The sequence below is a fragment of the Melospiza melodia genome, chromosome 6 (genome assembly GCF_035770615.1).
Source record: "Melospiza melodia melodia isolate bMelMel2 chromosome 6, bMelMel2.pri, whole genome shotgun sequence".
NCBI classification, from domain to species: domain Eukaryota; kingdom Metazoa; phylum Chordata; class Aves; order Passeriformes; family Passerellidae; genus Melospiza; species Melospiza melodia.
In genome coordinates this window covers 59543155-59561691 of record NC_086199.1, presented here as the reverse complement: position 1 = coordinate 59561691, position 18537 = coordinate 59543155, and the positions used below count along the sequence as shown (strand labels likewise).

Genomic DNA, 18537 nt, shown 5'->3' with positions numbered 1-18537 from the left:
GTGCTAATTCCAAAGCATTGCATTTTTTGCAATACCAATACCATTTGAATATTTTTTTACTTTTTGGCTAGGTATCATTTACTTAATGAATGTAGAAAATAAATGTAGTGGCAGAAGGCCAGTTTTTGACACATACATATGCTTTACTTAAGGTCATATTTGCAAACTGATGTTTAATATGGCTGTCACTGAAACCTTCTTTTTATTAAAGCAAAATGTTGTTAATCAGAATCCCATTCAGTGATGGCTCAACTCTTTCAGATGCTATGGGTATACTTTTAAGCTAAATGAGTTATTATTTTTGTATTAAGTATTTAAGAATTGCTGATAATCTCTCCCCAAACTGTGAATTTTAAAATGATTCGTGCTTATATCTTTTTATTTCTGTCAATGTGCCTAAGCCTATGGGTGTGTAATAGGTGGAAGAACATCTTCAGGACAAAGCTTTCTAGAACTTTCCTTTCTGGAAAAAAATGAAAATTGGAGTCTAATTACACAACTTGAAATGCTGGTAATTAAAATCCATCAACAGATATCATATCTTCTTCTATATAACTATTACAATTGGCAGTTCTAAGGACAAAATTGAGAAGCAGCTGCAGACCTATATGATAATAGCTAAGTTATATTGTTTCATCAATGTGTATTGATTGTATTGGACAGTGTATTATTGCTGTTCAAGATTCAAACTTTCAAGGCATGAAAAGCACACAGGAAGAAATGTGGAGCTTCTTTTACAGTTTCTTCTTGTTTTCTGCTTAATGGGGGAGAAAATTCTGTGTGAACAGAATTAAATCAATGGGGGAAATTCTGCCTCCAAGTCTTTTGTTTGCAGGCTCATCATGTTTTCTTTTGGGTCTATGGAAACAGTGTGGCCCATGATGACCTAGAATCAGGAAAGGATGCTTCAAAAATTTTAATGCTTTTAAAACTGTGTAGGTACTGGGGTAATATTTCATGAAGTGAATATATTCTTTGGAATATTGGGAAATCTATGGAAAAGTGATGCCTGTAATTAGTTTTTTTAACTTCATCTTGGATAACTGAGGAAATACTGGTGCTTTGAACTAAAGTCCCAGTTACCAAGAAAATGCAAACAAGTAGAAAATCCCCCCCAATTTTATTATTCCATGTTTCAAAGCAGCCTGATATGTATTGTAAGTGTCATGTTTTAAATATTCAGAGTGGGGTTTTTTTATTATTTAGGTATATTTTTTTTCCCTAGTACAGTGTTAAAGTTTTCTATGCTTGAGCAATGTGAGCTGCTGTGAGCTGGAGCCTCCAGAGGCCTCTGCCAACCCACCTGTTTCTGTGGGGCTTTACCTCCCTGACCAAACCTTGTGGGCTGAACTATTGAACTTAAGGGTACAAATGTCTCCAGGCTGAATAAAAGAGCCTGACTTTTCAAGTGGAGAGCTCTGATAGATTGGGTAGAAAGGGGCATATAATATGTTCTGAGCACTGGCATTTCACTTTGACTTGGTTTTGCTTGTAATCAGTTTTTAACTTTTTTTATCATAAATTTCCCTTTCAACATCTTGTACACTCAGATAAAATGATGAAGTATTCTAGTTTTGCTATTTTGTTAAAGAAAAATAATCAAAATATTGCTCTCCTTGAGCATTCTTAGAGGGCTCTGAATTTTGGAACTAGGAATTCTGCATGTCCCTTTTGGATTGGAAATATCACAGCTTTAAGTGCAGCATCTCTAGCACTTCAGAAAATCTGGGAGAGGAGAAAGCTACTCAAACCTGGAGCTGTTTTGTTCCACAGTATAAGATATCACCAATTAGCAATTAAATCAATTGATTTGACCTGCATTAGCTATTTGTTTTGATACTGACTGGTAAGTAATGTATTACACATCTTTGAAAAAGTCTGTTATACTTTGATCTGCAAATATTTTATTAACAGAGGCTATAAACCACAAAGAGTGGCTCACTTGTGGGTGGTTTTTTCATGCTTATTTTGATGATATAGCAGTATCTTGGGATGACATACTGTAGTGAGTGAGGATAAATTCGTGTTGCCAAGGTCTAAACAGCAGCAATATGGAAGTAATTCAGCAGTCAGTTTCACTCAAAGTTTGAAATCTGTGCTGTATTAGAGGTATGCATAGAAGCTGTGTTAATTGCTAGCTTGTTTTCCATATGGTTCTGTTTTAATGGAGCACATTTGTTGCAGATGGTTGGAAAGTGGGTTGGACAGTGCCTAAACTGGCTATGACTAATTCATACAGTGATTATACTATACTTTAATGTTTAACAGTCCCCTTTGTAAACTTCTTTCATTCACAGTTCCCTTGCCATTGAAATGTGGTCCAAGATAGCTGAAAAGTATTCTTCTTTATTTAAACTTGGCCTTAGAGAGGAGCAAGAACACGGAGCGTGTAGTCATCTTTTCCCTGATTCAAATTCAAAACCACACCCCAAACTTGGTTCTTCAGATGGGTTTATCTCCATTATTATTATGGTTTGGTGTGCGTATTTTGCTGAGGTAATGGTCTCTGAGAAGAGCCACTTGAGGAACTGAAGTGACCTCAACAAATGCTAAATCTGGCTTCATTCACACCACAGTGCTTTTACCTCTTCACTGGTTTGCAAGTAGGTGTAGACATTTTGGGTACCAACAGCCATTTCTTGTTTGAAAGTTGCAGAATTGCTAACTTGGACTTGAGGATGCTGAAAATTTGCAGTGTTGAGGTGAAACTGAAGGAACAACTGCAGCAATAGGCCCGTGGAATCATTAAGGGTGATGTCGTAGATCAGCTTTGTGCTGACATGCGTGACAGGAATCTTTCATATATTAATTAACGTGGCTTTTTAATGGGTCTTCTATGAATACATGCTGAATCTAGAGAGGAAATAAAAATACAGAAGATTGCCCAGCATTGCTTTGGTTTATTTTTATTTGTATCTCTTGTGACAAAGCTTGTACAGCTGACTTTTACTTTGCTGAGGACTACAGTGAGTGTCACAGTCAAACTCCAGTCAATGGTTCTTTGTAAAGGAAAAAAAGAGCTCTACGGTTCAGTGGGTTTCTCTACCATTTTTACTGTTCTTTTCTCACATTGTCACTAAAATATTCTCTTTGTTATCTGAATGGGACATCTGCTGACTGGCTTAGCTCTCTTTACCTGATTGTGTGAAAAGTCTTGGTTAAATCTGTGAGGCCTTGGAGGCCCAGTAACCTGCTAAGTGCTATAGAGCCTGAAAGACATTATGTCCTTGGACTAACTTGTCTCTTCTACTTACAGCTGTATGTGATAGATAAAAAAAACCTTATACATAAAAGACTGGGGTGAATGTAATTTTAATACACTTGTGGACATATTAATGAGTAGCTGGTTTTTCTTACCTGAAAGCATATAAAAATCCAAACAAATAAGTTGTATTTCATAGTAGGGCAGAAAAATAGAGCAGGCAGTCTTTAAAAGAAAGCCTTTTTCTCTGGCTCTATCACAAACCTGCTCAATTGGAATTGATAATTTGTTTGAAGTGGTTGGAAATCCACTTAGTATGGCTAACAACATAGAATAATGCAGACAGTTTGGCAGTTAGCACTGGGATGTCTAAACCACAGCTTTGATGCAATAATACCATAACTTGAAGATTTACCTAATTTATAATTTTCCCCAAAGCTCTCGCCCGCTCTGCGCTGCTGCTTGGCACGGTGATTTGTCTGCGCTATCTGGAGTTTGGTTTGAAACACGTTTGCATTTGATTGGTGTTTTTAGATTTTGATAGCTGCTAGTTCCTCTCCACAGAAGTAACCTTTTAAAATGTCAGTTTTAATGTACAAATTTTATGAGAATAAAAAGACTTTTAAAAATACTAATTTTAGACTTCTCGCTGCTGAGCTAGTAGTCAGCTGCTGTTGTCTCAGGCTGAGTCTTGGAAAATGAAGTCAGTGCTCACTATAATAAAATGTGTACTCTGGACTTCATGGGGAGAAAAAACACTTTTCTTTTAAATTCTTTTTCTGTAACTGTTGCACAATGGTCAAAGTAATCTTCTGTCCTTTTACTTGTTGATATTTACCCTCTTCCCATCCATCCTTCTGTCTGTCTGTCTACCATGCGCTGGATTTCCTGCAAGTGGGAATTCCTCTCCTCTTAGGTGATAGTTCTTCCTGAGAGGAGAAACATCAGGTGCAAAAAAATTTCATCTTGTGGTTCTGTAACAGAAAAGCCTTACAAGTTACGCTGTCTGGCTTACCAAATATGTCATGTAACATGGGATTTAAAGCATTTTCCCCTTGAAGGTGACACAATATTTAATTGCTACTAAAAGATCTGATAATTTCCTGTAGTCTTAATTGCTGTAGGTATTCTTGTAATTTGTTGTATTGGCTAGGTTGCTGTGTCATACGCTCCGTAAGAGAGGTGGGACTGAAATTCAAAAGGGAGGGAAGCTTAAGGTTTTCCCCCCTACTTCCAGTGTCCCTTGTTCTAAATCAGAAAAGCACCATTTGTTTTGGCTTCAGGGAGCTGTGTGTTCATGCTCACAGCTGGAGGTGTGGTGCTGCAGTGATGGTCACCAGTGATGGGAAGGGAGAGTACAATGATTAAAAAACCCAGCAAAAACAATCCCATATAAAACCCCCTCGGGATTAAAGGCAAGCACTTCATTCTTTCCCTTCTCAAAGCTCCTGTATAAATTGTGAACACAGATGAAAGAATTACAGAAGGGAATATGATTCCCAGATTTTAAATATCAACAGGACATATTCGGTTGCAATATTGCCTCATATGGAAGTAGTGAGATTTGCTTTATCTACTTCCAGGTATGTGTCCTAAAATTGTCTTTTTTGGTCATGATTCTTTTCAAAGAAGTATCAGAGCTAAGCCATTTCATTTAATTGCACTAAAGTGTTGCCCTAAAGTGGAATAAAATATTATTTTTCTTTACTAGCTGGTATAGAAAAACACATAAACATAATAATATTTTAACTGTAGTTTGTATAGATCTTGCCCATATAAACAGCTTGCAAATCTTCCCTACTGCTGGGCAGACAACTGAGGGACTATAATGTGTGATATAGCAGGCATCCACCATAAATTTGATACTCATGAGTCCTTCATATTTCATACAAAGAATCAGGGAGAATAAAAAGCAGAAGAAAACCAGCACTGAATGGAGTTATGAAATATCCACGTGTAAAAGAAATAAGGAAAGATTACCTTGGTCTCCTGTGCTAAAACTGTGATGCCAAATGCTGATCAGATGCTGTGGGTTATAGTGGAATGTGGGGATATTATAAAATCAGGATTCCTTTCAGATGTACTCCATTATTTTTGAAGTCCTATTAATTCCCCATGTGCTCTGGCTAACAAAATAAGGAAAGGACCCTTTTAATGGGGGCAAGATGAAACTTTACTGCTCAGCTTGTACATGTTATGCAGCTGGACTGATGGGCCACTGTTCAGAGGAACATGGGTGGGAGGCTATTTTAAAAGAAAATGAAAAAACATTTGTTTAACTGCATGGCAACACAAATATTTTACCAAGTGAAGGCTGACTGCATATTTCATTATGATAAAAGGTGCAGGCCCAAAGGGAAAGAAGTAAAGCAAAATGCCATCTTTCTAAGATTTAAGATATTAACTCTATATGGGAGTATTTTAAACCTTGCTATATATTTATGCATTTAACTCTTTAAATTCTCACATCCCTTTCCTAATCTGAAGGAGTCTGTTGGAAGGAACTGCTTGCCAACATTTCCCATCAAATACAGATGCTAGGCAGAAGTTCTGAAGTTTTGTAGGGAGTTCCTGGGCTCATCCAAGCTGTTGCCATTCTCATTCTCCTCTCCTTATTTCTGCTCCCTCCTCCTTTGCTGAGGCATCTGTTTCCTGAGGCTGTTCACATGCAGCTCTTGCTCTGTTCTGCACCTTGTGGTCCTCTTTTAGGTAGCAGAGAGAGCAGAGAAATGCCTTTGTATTCCATCTGCTCCAAGTGGTGAGCTTGGAAAAAAAGGCTGAAACACAACCTAATGATTTTTGCTTAAATATAACTATACCTGTGGGTATATATATATATGCACACACATGCATATATATATATAAATAAAATTACAGAAACCCATTTGGAGTAATAATTTCAAAACCTATTTGGGATAATCATATTTGTCCCAAATGTTGAAGAAACCAGGTAGTTGTACAGTTCATTCTCTGTGGTTACCAGCAAAACTTTTATAAACGTGTTAAGTTGGCTTGGTGGAATGTGAAATTGATTACAGTAATTAGAAAATGTAGGTGGTTTTACTTATTTGCATCACTTTGCTTACTGAACTGCTTTAGTTTCCATGAGTATGATAGTTTCCAGCTGCCTTGAAATAGACATTTTGTAAAGATTTAGATATACCAAAATGGACATTTTTTCAAAATCTATTACCCCAAGCTCTTTGACAGTGAGCTATAAATGAGTCTCTGTGGTGTGTTTTACAGTGTTCTCTTTATATATATATATGCATGTTATATTTAAACTTCCACTCTTTAGAAAGGAAAGTAAAACTACTGATAATTATATGAGCAGAAAAAAAAATGAGTGCTCAAAGACTGGATGGTGCATGCCATTAAACTGTGACAGGTGTACCTTTTGAGGGGTGTTTAATGTGAGAAACTTTGATATTTGGGACTTTGAGAAGTGTAGTGCAAGGGCCTGTTTGCAGCACCTTCCAGGCCTGAAACACTGTGTGGCAGAGCTTCAGAAAGATTTGTCAGCCTGAAAGCTCATGCAGCTGGAGCAGGATTTCAGTCTGAACCCAGGACAGATATGGACAGGATATATCATGTAAACGTAGTGCACTTGCTGTCCTGGCTTGATTAATTTGTCTGTTCTGATTCACTTTGTAATAAAACAATGTAGAGGTATGACTGGCTGATTAGGTATTGGAAGCTCCAACATTAAAGAAAGAAAATTACACACAGAATCTCTAGGTTGGAAGAGACCTTTAAGATCATAGAGTCCAACCCATGCAATTAAAACCAAGCAAACCCCCAACGTTTTATGTTAATTTATTTGGTTTCATTTTGAAGTGATCCCTGTTTCATACTGCTTAGAGGCTCAGATTCTCTCATTCCTCCTTTTTCACAGGAGATCTCAAAGCAGTAGAGAAAGGTGATTTATAAAAATGTTGTTTTGCCTGTTTTAAACCAAGGTAAACCCAGGCATAAAGAGATAATGATACTGGATCAAAACTAGGCCTTGCACTTTTGTGTGCTTCCTTCACTAGGCAATACTAATTGGGATACTTTGACTAGTGGGAAAATTGTAGGCCAAATGTAAAAGTTGCCTAGTGAATCATTTTATGAGGAGATATGGAAGTCCACCACATGGTTATCTTGTGGGTGTAAGTCTGACACAGTAATTGTATATGCATGGTGGTTTCTGTCTCTAAGCTGTGCTGGCTTCAAAGCAAACTGAAATCCCTTAACAGATTCTTTTTATATATATGTATACATATACACACAATATGAAATATTTTATCAAATTGATTTCTGACACATTATAAAATCACTGATGAATTGCATAGAACAGTATTCTTTTGCAGAAGACAGTTCGGATTATAATAGCCTTATCATTTATTGAAGTCAAGTGGAAAAAAATCAGAAGAACGGAGTTGACTGTATGATTTTTCTTCCATAATTTACCTAATTTATCCTCAGGACTTAAAAAATTATCAGATATAAAAATATGAAGGCTCCAATTGTGAAGAGTGTTTAACAAGTTGGGTGAGAAGTTCAATGGTAATTCAGGGGTAAGAAAACCCCAGTTCATAGGGTACCAAACCAAGTGGGAAATTGGTAAAGGAATTGAGCACTGTTTTGTGCATTATATCTCGACTCAAATGGGAATGGAGTTCTGGAGTGAGGTGTGATATCTAGGACTGCAAAAGACTTAAAAAGAATTTCTGGTGGTGAATGTGGCAATCTGACTTGAATTCAGATATCTAAGTTGCTTGGTCCTGTAGTTAGGGCTGAAACAGACCTAGTTTGTATGGCCCAGATGAAATGTTTTGGAAACCCAAGGAGCGGACAGTTCTGCTTTCTCTCAGCTGACAGACACAAAAAGTTGTGCATACATTGATGGCAGTAGGGACTGACCAGGATGCAGGCAACCTGTAGAGAAGGACACATGGAAAAACCTGAGAGTGGTTCTGCATAATGGGGCAAACCCAGAGAGCAGCTGCTGGTGCTCAGAGATAAGAGCCATCCTTCCTTCATGGTATGTAAAGATAAAGAAAATTGTTGTTCTGTGCAAGCTGTTAATTTGGACAAGAGGATTTGGTTCCATTGTATGACTGTTATATAGGTTCCATGAAATATATGTATTTCCATACTGTACAGATTAAATTCTATAGATACACATACATATATGTAACCACACACTAATCTAGGTGGCTACTTGAGTAAAGAAACATAGCAGGAACTCTCTTCCCTTTTATTCCTGTCTTTGGGTCAAATCTTCTCACGCATTATGTGTGAAATTTCAATGTCTTGATGATGTTGTTTTCCTGGAGGTACATTTTATTCTGCTGTCCATCAGTGCAGAGCACATTGTGACTTTTGCTTGGCTGTGTGAAAGTGATGCTGGAAAACTGAGGAAGCAGGTTGTTGTTGCCCTGTGTGCTGGCCACCAGAGTTCCCAGGGTCAATGTGGCACAGCACTATAGTTACTCACAGGTACAGTTTAATGGGCCCAGTTCAACTTGTGATGTGTCCAAGGCTGATCAGTGCCTTGTTTTGCACCAAAGCAGCAGGATTGTGTGGTGTTGACTGCTTTGCCAATGTATCTGATGGCTTGTGAAGGTTCACCCAGAACAGAGGCTAGATGGAGTTAAAGAATAAAGTAAGGCCTCAATGGGTATGCCTTGGGCAGCACAAGAGCCCAGCCAGGGCTCCAAGATGAACCCAAAAAATGGTCACAAAATGGATGACCAGCCACGGGGTCTTTCACTTTTATAAGTTCTCATCCATTAGTATATTGGAGTTAATTATCCAATTACAGCTTAGCCCATGAATTCCCATCCTTCTTGGTTTTCTCTCTTTGGTTCACACTGTTTATGCTCTTTGGCCTAGAATTTGGATCATTTGTTCTTGGTCCTCAACTAGAGAAGGAATTGTTTTGTCTGCCTATTCCCTAATATGAAGCTCAGAACTACACACTAAAGCAGTACAGGATCTGAAAAATAGAAAAGCTAAAACCCGAGGCATTATTTCTACTGTGCTATGCCTCTAGCTGCTACTGTGCTATGCCTTGGGTGACAACCTGACTCTTGTCAGGCTCCTGCACTGGATTCTTAGATTACTGCTGTTCTTTTACATGTTTTTCTCCATAACACATGGACATTCAGCAAAAAACACAGGACACTACCATATTGGAAGCACAGACTGTACCTGGACAGCTCTCTAGCTGCTAAATGGGAAATGATGCAGATAATTTGCTATCTAAGCAGCTCTGATCTTAAAGCATGAATTCATATTCTGTGTAGGGTACTAATGCAGATTTTATTACTTACTCACTAAAAGAGTGTTGGCATACTTAATATATTTTAAGGAACAAATGGAACTTTTGGGAAACAGTGTACTTGCATTGTGCATATCAATGCAGTAGCCATTCCAAGATGCCTCTAAAACACACTGTTAGGTTGAATTCTATAAAGGAAAATAATGAGAATTCCCTGACTGTGAGTCGTAAAGGATAGAGCCACCTATCACTATGCACAAAGTCTGTTTTTCATTACATGTTAGCTCTTTTTTTTTTCTTTATAAATAAACTTAACAGTGTGTTTTCTGTCTCACAGAGGTGGTTTTATTTAGGAAAAAATAACAGCTAAGAGGCAGCCAAAGAACACTAGTGGATGATACATGTGTCTGTGAAAACAGGTTCATGTATCTTAAGATGTGATTATCTTGGCTGAACAGAAGTTTAAACAAATAAATAAATGGTAGTACTGGCTGATGACAGTGATATCTCAAAGTTGTAGTTGACTACTGTGGAGTTCAGAGTATTTCTAACAAGATTGAAGGTAGCTATGTAGATAATTTTATTAACATCTTGTTTGCCACTTTTTAAGCAGCTCATGTATTTGAGTGTTAAGTAAATGCGATTTTCTATCTTTGCAAATAAGTATAGTTTCCTTTTTATGTAGGCCATATAAGTGGCTTTAATGTGATCACGTTAATATTTTCCAAGGCAAGTTGTTTTTGTTTTTCAGGATTGGGACTACATAGTAAAGGGAGTATAGTGGCAAAAATGTGGCAGAATCTGTGTAAAAAGAAGGCAAGCAATACAGAGTGTTGACACATAGGTTTGAGATGATAACACATAAAGGAGCACAGAGATGGTTTGATTTGTTTAACCTGGTCACCTGGTAATTTATCTGGAGAGGAACTGGATTGTGTTTTTCATTGTGTAGCAGTTTTGGGGACACTGGGATTTGAATTCACACAGTAACTTCCCTCCAGGCTGACGAACTTGTAAGTAAAATATAACGCAACAAAGGATTAAAAATTACTGAAAAGACACTTTGCAGTCAATTTTTGTCCCTTAACGGTCAATTAGGGATCACTTGAGAAAGGCAGGAGATTTCTGGGAATGAGCAGACATCAAGGCCAGCATAGCTGTTCAACATCTTATCCAACTTCCTACTAGTGTGACCCCTGAGGAACGCTGTCAACGCTCTGCTGGTATGTATGGAAGGGCCTGGGCCGCGATCTTTGTGGCGAAGATGTCAAGTTACAGAGAAAGTAGTTTTTCCCTCAACTGTTGGTAAAAAGCAGGTCAAGTGGGGTTAATCTCGGCTGCTAATGATTCTGGCCTTTTCAGGATGGTATTATTTGTGGTGCTGAGCAGCTGCCTCTGCTGCTGCTGCTGTTTGGGCCCAGGGCTGGCACTGGAGGCGAAGCTTTGCTTCTTTGTTGGTGTCAGGTTGTGCTCCTCTGGGTGCTGGGTGACATTTCGGCTTGCCAGGGATGTGGACTGCATGGCAGGAGGAGGATTGGGTCTGTGTACAGTTTTGGTGGCACAGAAGACTAATGAATATTTCTGCTGTTTAGAAAAAAGGAAATTACTTAAAGCTTTGTTTTGTCACTGGAATGTGAGGCTTCTTTTCATTTGAAATTTTGTGTGAATTAAGTTTGCTAAAAATCCAATATTCAAAAACCGAGAGCCTCAAGTACCTTGAGGTTTAAGGAAATGTTTTCTATTTGGTTTGAGTCTTTGAAGACACATTACCAGAATTTCTCCTGTAGCATATTTTAAGAAAATATCATCTAACCTAATTTTGTGTGTTCAATGAACTTGTTGCAATGAACGGTAAACTGGGAAAGAGCAAAAATATACCTGTGTTTGGAGTGTTGTTGTGCATTGCTGCCCCTTTGTGAACAAAGAACAAGAGCAGAATTTATCACAGCAAGTTGGGGCTGTCTGCTTTGAGGTATACAGAAGTGTATCTGCAGCTTCTGCCCAAAAAGGGAAGAATATTCCATTCTGTGCTTTTCTCTGTGCCCAGCCCAGCTATCACCTGGCCTATGGCGATTTCAAATGTTTTTCTCCTGCCTCTCAGTATCTGAATGGGCACAGACTTCTTCCCAGTTAACATACAACAATCCCTTGTGCTGACTGCTGAACTCTGATCTCTGGCTGGATGCACTCTTGTTTCTCTAAGCATGTGTGGTGCAGAGCAGACCTGGAGCTGGGTAATTCATAAGAGCTGGGTGTTATTGGTATTACTACTCCTTGAATGAGCCTGTGTTATTTTGCACAGCAGCGTGGTCACCTGGCAGCAGGTCATTAGCATTTTAGGTTTCTTTCCCTCACAACAATGCACAGCATGCTAATTAGAGGGTTTTGAAAGCTAAGCAACCTGGTTTAAAATCAGACATTTTAATTTGCAGCTTTAATGGCTATATTATAATAACTGGCTTGGCTCGGGGGCGAAGGGGAGAGAAGCACTTCTCATGTTCCAGTAGAAAGGTCCAATATAACAGAGGCTGACAAAATTAAAAACCTCATAATTTGACCTTTGCCTGGGATAAAAGGCTGTTTCATAACAATTTCCTTTTGTTCTTTGTTTAAGCCATTACTCCAAAAGGAGCCTCCGATTAATCTAAGTAAATGCATCATTACAGTCCTAATCCATGTCCTTCTGTCAGTGTCTGTTTTAATTAAATAAGAAACACTAGCAGAAAGATATCACGCACAAAGCTGTGATTGGAGAAAGAGGGTTGTTTGATCAGGATGAGATTAAAAAAGGCTTTACTGTTTTGTCCTTTTGCTCTAGATGCCATAATGTAGGTTAAAGGAAGAAAACTTGCCTAATAGTTTAGCACATTGCTCCTCATTACAATATCTAAATAACCAGATTTACCAATGAAACTGTCTCAGACACTCAATTAATTACATACAGAACATTCACAAACAGATGATATGGCAACTTGGTTTGAGTAATTTGACACATTAATATGTTTGGGACTGTATACATGGCTGGCCAGAAATTATATTCAAGTTGCAGGTTTTTTATATTAAATAAAACATTGATTAAAGCTATTTAGGTTTTTATTTTCTTTCTTTTTAGTACTCGTGGCTCACAAATAGTAAACAAAATCTGCAAGCCCCTGATTTTTTTAAAAAAAATTTTTGTTTCTCACAAAACCAGAACAATTATTTTACAAGAGTGAAGGATTGGAGGATCTGTTTAATAACTGTCATAACATCCAACTAGTTAATATTGCTAAAGCAATGCATATGTAAGAGACTCTTCCTCAAGGTAGTGTTTCAAGATCCCTGTGGTGAGGGTTTTCTCCCATATCCAGGCCATTATTTGATGTAATGAAAAGAGAAAGTGTGCAACACAGAGATTGTTAATTAATTTAGCCTAACAAGATGAAGATAAATGAAGCAAAGCATGGATTGAATGAAGCAAGAGGTCTTATTTACAATTTAATACTACTTTATATTAGGCATTTTTCAATTTACAAAAGAGAGGAGTTTAAAGAAAAGATGTTCTGCAAATGCATGTAAGAATTTTTTTTATTTTATGAACAGTTCCTAGAACTGCTGAAAATACCTTTTGGGTTTGCCTCTAAGTTTTCCTCTCCTTTTTTTTTTCCCTTTTCACAATCATTTTTCTCAATTTGATTTTAAAATATGTTCATAGAAATGAGAAAAATTAAACCCTAAAATTTTTCCAATGAAATCAATAGCAAATTATCAATGGAAATTCTTGGAAGCCCAAATATTACAGTTTTTCATTGTTTATATTCATCTAGAGTCATAGCTTTATTTTGAGCAATTTGTGTGTAGAAAGGTGCATTAAGAGGTGTAACTATAAAAATACAATTGGATTTGATTATAGTTTGCATTCCAAAGTGTAAATCTATTGTTGCTTATGTTTTCAACTGTCCTATTGCAGTAAAAGCTAAGAGAGGAATCCGGGATAGTGTTAATTAACAATGCTTTTATGTAATAAAACTGATGATTTGATTTGGGGAGTATTTTTTCTCTAGACCATTTTGTTTTAAATATTTGTGGAAAACTGCAGTTTCTAGTTTCTAAAAAATTAAAAATCCCCCAAGATTAAAAGGCATGTCAGAGATTTTAGATGTTTCTTCTTCCCAGTCCCAGTTTTAAATAAAGACTATCCAAAGCTAATAGTAAGCTACAATTTGCATCAATTCAGTCACTGCATCTCAAGATGTATATTATTCAGTTTCCCAAGGACAAAATTTAGGGTATAATTCTATAGAGGTGAAGAAAAAAAGAAGGTCTGTCATTTTTAATATCTAAAAACTAATTAGCAAAAAAGAAGTCCTGTGTTGTGACTGATCAGAGACACCTTTATCTGTTTGTCCTATACCCTGGATTGTAAGTGACCAAACTTATTAGGCTTTTTTTTTTTTTTTATTTTTAATAAAACATCCTCATTTTTACAGATTAATTGGGTCTGTCCACTATTTGACCTTCTGCCATGATTTCTGTCTGCAAAGGAAATGCCTTCCTTCCTTTTGCAGTAGCCAGACAGCACAGCGTTATCTACAAGCAGCGTCACTCCAGGCAGTGGTCGCCACAAATAGCATTATTATGGTCCCTATGTTTTTATCTTGGGGGTCATGAACAAATCCATGCAACTGCTTCTAAAGATTTCAATAAATAGGACTTTTTATCCAGACAATTGGCTTTTATATTACTTTTAAACAAAACTACTAGTCCATCAAGAGTTTCAAAAGGAAAACAATTCTACAGAGTGCTGGTATGGCAGCACAGACCAATCATTATGGCACCCATTCTCCAGTCCTTTATTTTTCAAGTCCACAACAATAGGTTGTTGATTCAATGGACAAGACCAGAACAATTAAGTTCTCTGTTTAGCAGCAGTGCAGCATTTTAATGCCCTCCTCTAATAATGGTCTCATTATTGTTATTCTAAGACTGGGCCTCAGGAGGAGGAATATTTGCTGGAGGTACGTCATTATTTTGCAAATTTCGATTAGCTCATCATGTTGTCTGTACTGTGAAAATCGTAGCTAATTAGGGCAGTCAGTTAGACTACCAGCTTTTGAGCTTATGAGTTAAAAGGTAGCACACTTGATAGGCCAATGATGTGAAAAAGGTGGTAAAAAGAGGGATTAGAGCTGTTGCCTTAGTAACTCTAACTTCCATCTGTGCGGGAACAATGGACCTGTGTTTCTCCACCACCTTGGTGTAAAAATTGGTTTTGTTTCGAAAGGAAGGGGCTTTTTATGACAATCTGGAATTCAGCCTAACAGGGTGCAGTTTTAGTTGTTAGAGGAGACCATTGGAGGATAGGAAAGATGAAAGGTCATGGCGAGCTCCAAGGACATGAAAGGTCATTGTCTCTTGTAACAATAGTGGATTGTTTGGTCCCATTATTTCCAGCCAACTACTCAGTCAGGTGATAGAAAAGATACTACCAGTTTAGTCAGGTGGAACAGGAGAGAAAGATAATGCACCTACTACAGAACAAAAGATAACTATAATTCGCCTTTATTAAACAAAGTTGCACTTATTTGTGGCCATCCTCTGAAGAGGGTTGTTTACAGACTTACTATTTCAGCCTGCTTTGTTCAGCACTGCCTCTGTAGGCCATCACATCTCTGGGAAGAAATCCAATGTGTTAGAAAATGTTGTTTAAGCTTTCTTCCCATGAAGAGGAGTCCCCAGGAGTACCACTGATGTGATGCTTAACACTAAATTCAGTTGTTGTAGCTTTCTCACATTATTGGCGTTCCTAAAAGGTTTTCCTTCAAACACAGAATAAAATTAGCTATAAATATGAAATAAATTTGCTTCAAAACTTTACAGCATTTTATCATAAATTCTACAGCACATATTGCTGAAAGTTTACAGCAAACTGTATTAAGCACTGCTGAACAGAGAGCAGAGACCTATAGTTGTGTAAAAATAGATTAGCTTCAGGACTACTCTTATGCAAAAGGAAATAGATAAAGTCTCATCTTTAAAGTCTCTATGCAGAAGCTTTAGGAGACTCTTTGTTTTAAGGGAAAACCAGAACTACTGCCATATTATTTAATAAAACAGCTATAGCAGAGTTCATAAGGAAAGCATTTCTGTTAGTGAATAGAGCTGTCACCTCTTATATTTTTCCAAGAGCATCCAAACCTCCAATTTATTGTTTTTCAGGAAGACATTTTCCCCCTCTCTTATTAGTTCCCTGTCTTTGTAGTATTATGCCTTAGTCATCTATGCAACAAGTTTATTTTTCTTTTCCCCTTACCTCTGTCCACAATTAAAGCATGTCCCAAGGTCCATCACATATCTCCTAAAGACTAATTTCTCTAGGTAAGCATTTCCAGAATGTTCCACTTTCTTATATGAGATCTCTGAACTCTTTTACTGGGTTTGTTTTATAATATTTTTACTCATTTCACAACAGAGCTGCCAGAGCTGTATTGAATTTTTTGAAATGGATAATATATATGTAATATACTACTATTACACTTGAAAATAAAAATAATATAAAATTTTTAGGTATCCCATCTTAAGCTGTTCTGACCTCATTTGAACTCCCCTTTTTGGCTATTCTGGGCCTCTCTTATCTCATTTTTACTCCTGGCCACTCTTGCTCTTGCTTTCTGACAACACAGATGGGTGGCCTTGCACAAACTGATAACTGTGGCAATTTCTCAGCACACTATTCACTAATAAAAGATGTTATTTTCAGAATTAGACAGGCATGTGTCATACTTGCTGGCTGGCTGAAGATGAGAGGTCGAGCTGTGGCTTCCTGGGAGCCTGCAGTCGTATGAGCCATTGGACTTTACAGCTCCCAGGTTGTTGATGCATTGTTTTACCAGCAACTAGGTTAAGTAATTAGAGTCTTTCAGAGAAAGGAAGTCTTGTTTTCAGTGTTTGTAAGCTTTTAGTTTTTAAGGTAATATATTCTTAATTTTTCTCTTTAGCTTGCTATTTAGTTCTTATTTATTATCTAGCCTGTGTTTTGTTATTTTTGTATTACAATGAGCCGAGGACTGTAGGCTGCTTCATTCAGAATGGGAGCCCTGCAAAGGGTTAACCAGCAGAGAATTACAAATGAACTATCAGGAAAGTTGATTATTAATCCAGCAAGAGAGAAAATATCCTTCCAGTTAGCAAGAATTAGTACCTGAAGAGCTGATAATATTGTTCGGGCTGTCGGTGTGGAATGGCAAAACCAGGTAAGCTAATCATCTTCTCAAAGGAACAAAATCTTTTCTTTCTGCTTTTCATTATAAGACAGTTTAGTTTTTAAAAGAATCTTTGTTATTTTACTTAAAGTATCAGCATGCGAAACAGCATATGTTGATCCTCAGTTTCCTAAAATGAATGAAAGAAATTAAACTTGTGTTTAACTTTGGTAAGAAGATAGATTTCTAAGCCATATTTCTGAGCTACGCAGTGTATGTAGCTGTGAAATATCATTACAATTCTTTCCTGGTTTGCGGTTAAGGGTGAGAACTGATTACAAAACCTGAGGAGTCCTTTGCAATTGCAAGCTAATATATTATGTAAGTCTGTCTTTAGTCATGCTTGGACATATTGTGGGGGTTTACAGGAACTTTTGTGTTGCAGAGCTCTTTCATTCAGAGTTATTAGATTTCAGTTTTCACACTGTAGGAATTATTTATTTATGTTTGTTTTGATATTGTGAACAGATTTCTGTTTGTTAAAAGTTTTTGGTTTTGTGGTTTTTCTTTTTTGGTGGGGTTTCAAAAATCTATGATCTGGGGTTAGAAGAAAATAGATGTTTGGTAAACATTCCATTGTGTTTATACAGAGAAATGCAAATGAAACTATTAGGTTAGTTGAATACAATCTCATAATTTTGGTAATTTTTTAAAAAAGCTCAAAGCCCAATCTTGGGAAAACTTTTAAATTTCTGCCCCTGACACTAATATATAGATATGATAAACATTTATGTTTTTCAATGTAGTCTTTACTATTTAGCTTATTATAGGAGCTGTGTAAAAGTGTTAGATGATAGTCTAGTGCTGTGGAAACTAGAAAGTCTGTGTTCAGCATTCGATAACTTTTCCTAGTTGTGTGCTGTTACTTCAATTAGTAGCACTTAAAAAAATCCTGATTTGCTTGTAGAATGAAATTCAGTATGTGCACGATGTGACTGCAGTATCTGCCTTGGTGAAAGAGAGCCCAGATTTTAGCCTGTTATGTATGAAACAGCCTGAAAGGTGTCTGAAAGGGATTGTGGTGATACAAGAGGGAAAACATGGATAAAATCTAAAGCATTCCAAATTTAAAGGCTGAGCCCCTCTAGCAATGTAGTTCCATGGGGTAACTTTTCATGACCCGTAGAGAAAGGAAGAAGAGACCTTCTAATTTTGGGAATGGGAATAAGATATGGCCTAAGGCGAAGGAGAAAGAGAAAGGAAGAAGAGGCAGTGGGAAAGTGAAAGGGAGAAGTGGCGTTTGTCTGACAGCGTCATTGCGTCGCGTGTGACTTTGGCCTCCTCGAGCACGGGGACAGCTGGTGGCCAAGTCCTCTGAAGGGCGTCTCACCACGTTAGAGTAAAATAAAGTCCTAGAATTTGCTGACGACTGAGCTGTCAGGGCAACAAATATCAGGGCATTTTGGGAGCCACGCTAAATATTCAGATATACATAGAGGCAAATAACTTCTGGAGGCACATTTTAGCTGAGTATTTTAAGGAAGAACGGGGACAACGTAAATAAGCTGCATTTTCCGAGTTTGATCACCGGCATCTAGGAAATATATAAAGAGCAAGAAACCCAATGATGAAAAAATTATCACACAGGAAATGATATACGTAGAAAAAACAAGATTGTAATTAGTGGAGGAAAGTAAGAAACTGATTAGAGAAATGAAATTTCCCAGATGTTTAAGGAAAAAATGAAAGTTAAATTAGGTAAGCTCTTTTAACTAGTATTGGGGAGGAGTGCTTCCTTCAGAATGGGAGAGCTAAACTTAAAATTAGAAAAGAGCTGGCAACTTGAGTTTAGCTCAACTGTTTTCCTGCACGAGTGACTCTTAGGA

General features: G+C 37.3%; 1 protein-coding gene across 8 annotated transcripts in view; it reads left to right on the top strand.

The window, feature by feature from the left end:
• SOX6 (SRY-box transcription factor 6) overlaps positions 1-18537 on the top strand; it is a 369646-nt gene that overhangs the window by 92398 nt on the left and 258711 nt on the right. For 2 of the 8 annotated variants that reach the window (XM_063158542.1, XM_063158534.1), the window contains exon 1: positions 16333-16702. The exons of 5 other annotated variants lie outside the window; for them this stretch is intronic. The gene's annotated coding sequence lies outside the window, so the exon portion shown is untranslated. One more of the 8 variants, XM_063158540.1, reaches the window with a different exon arrangement.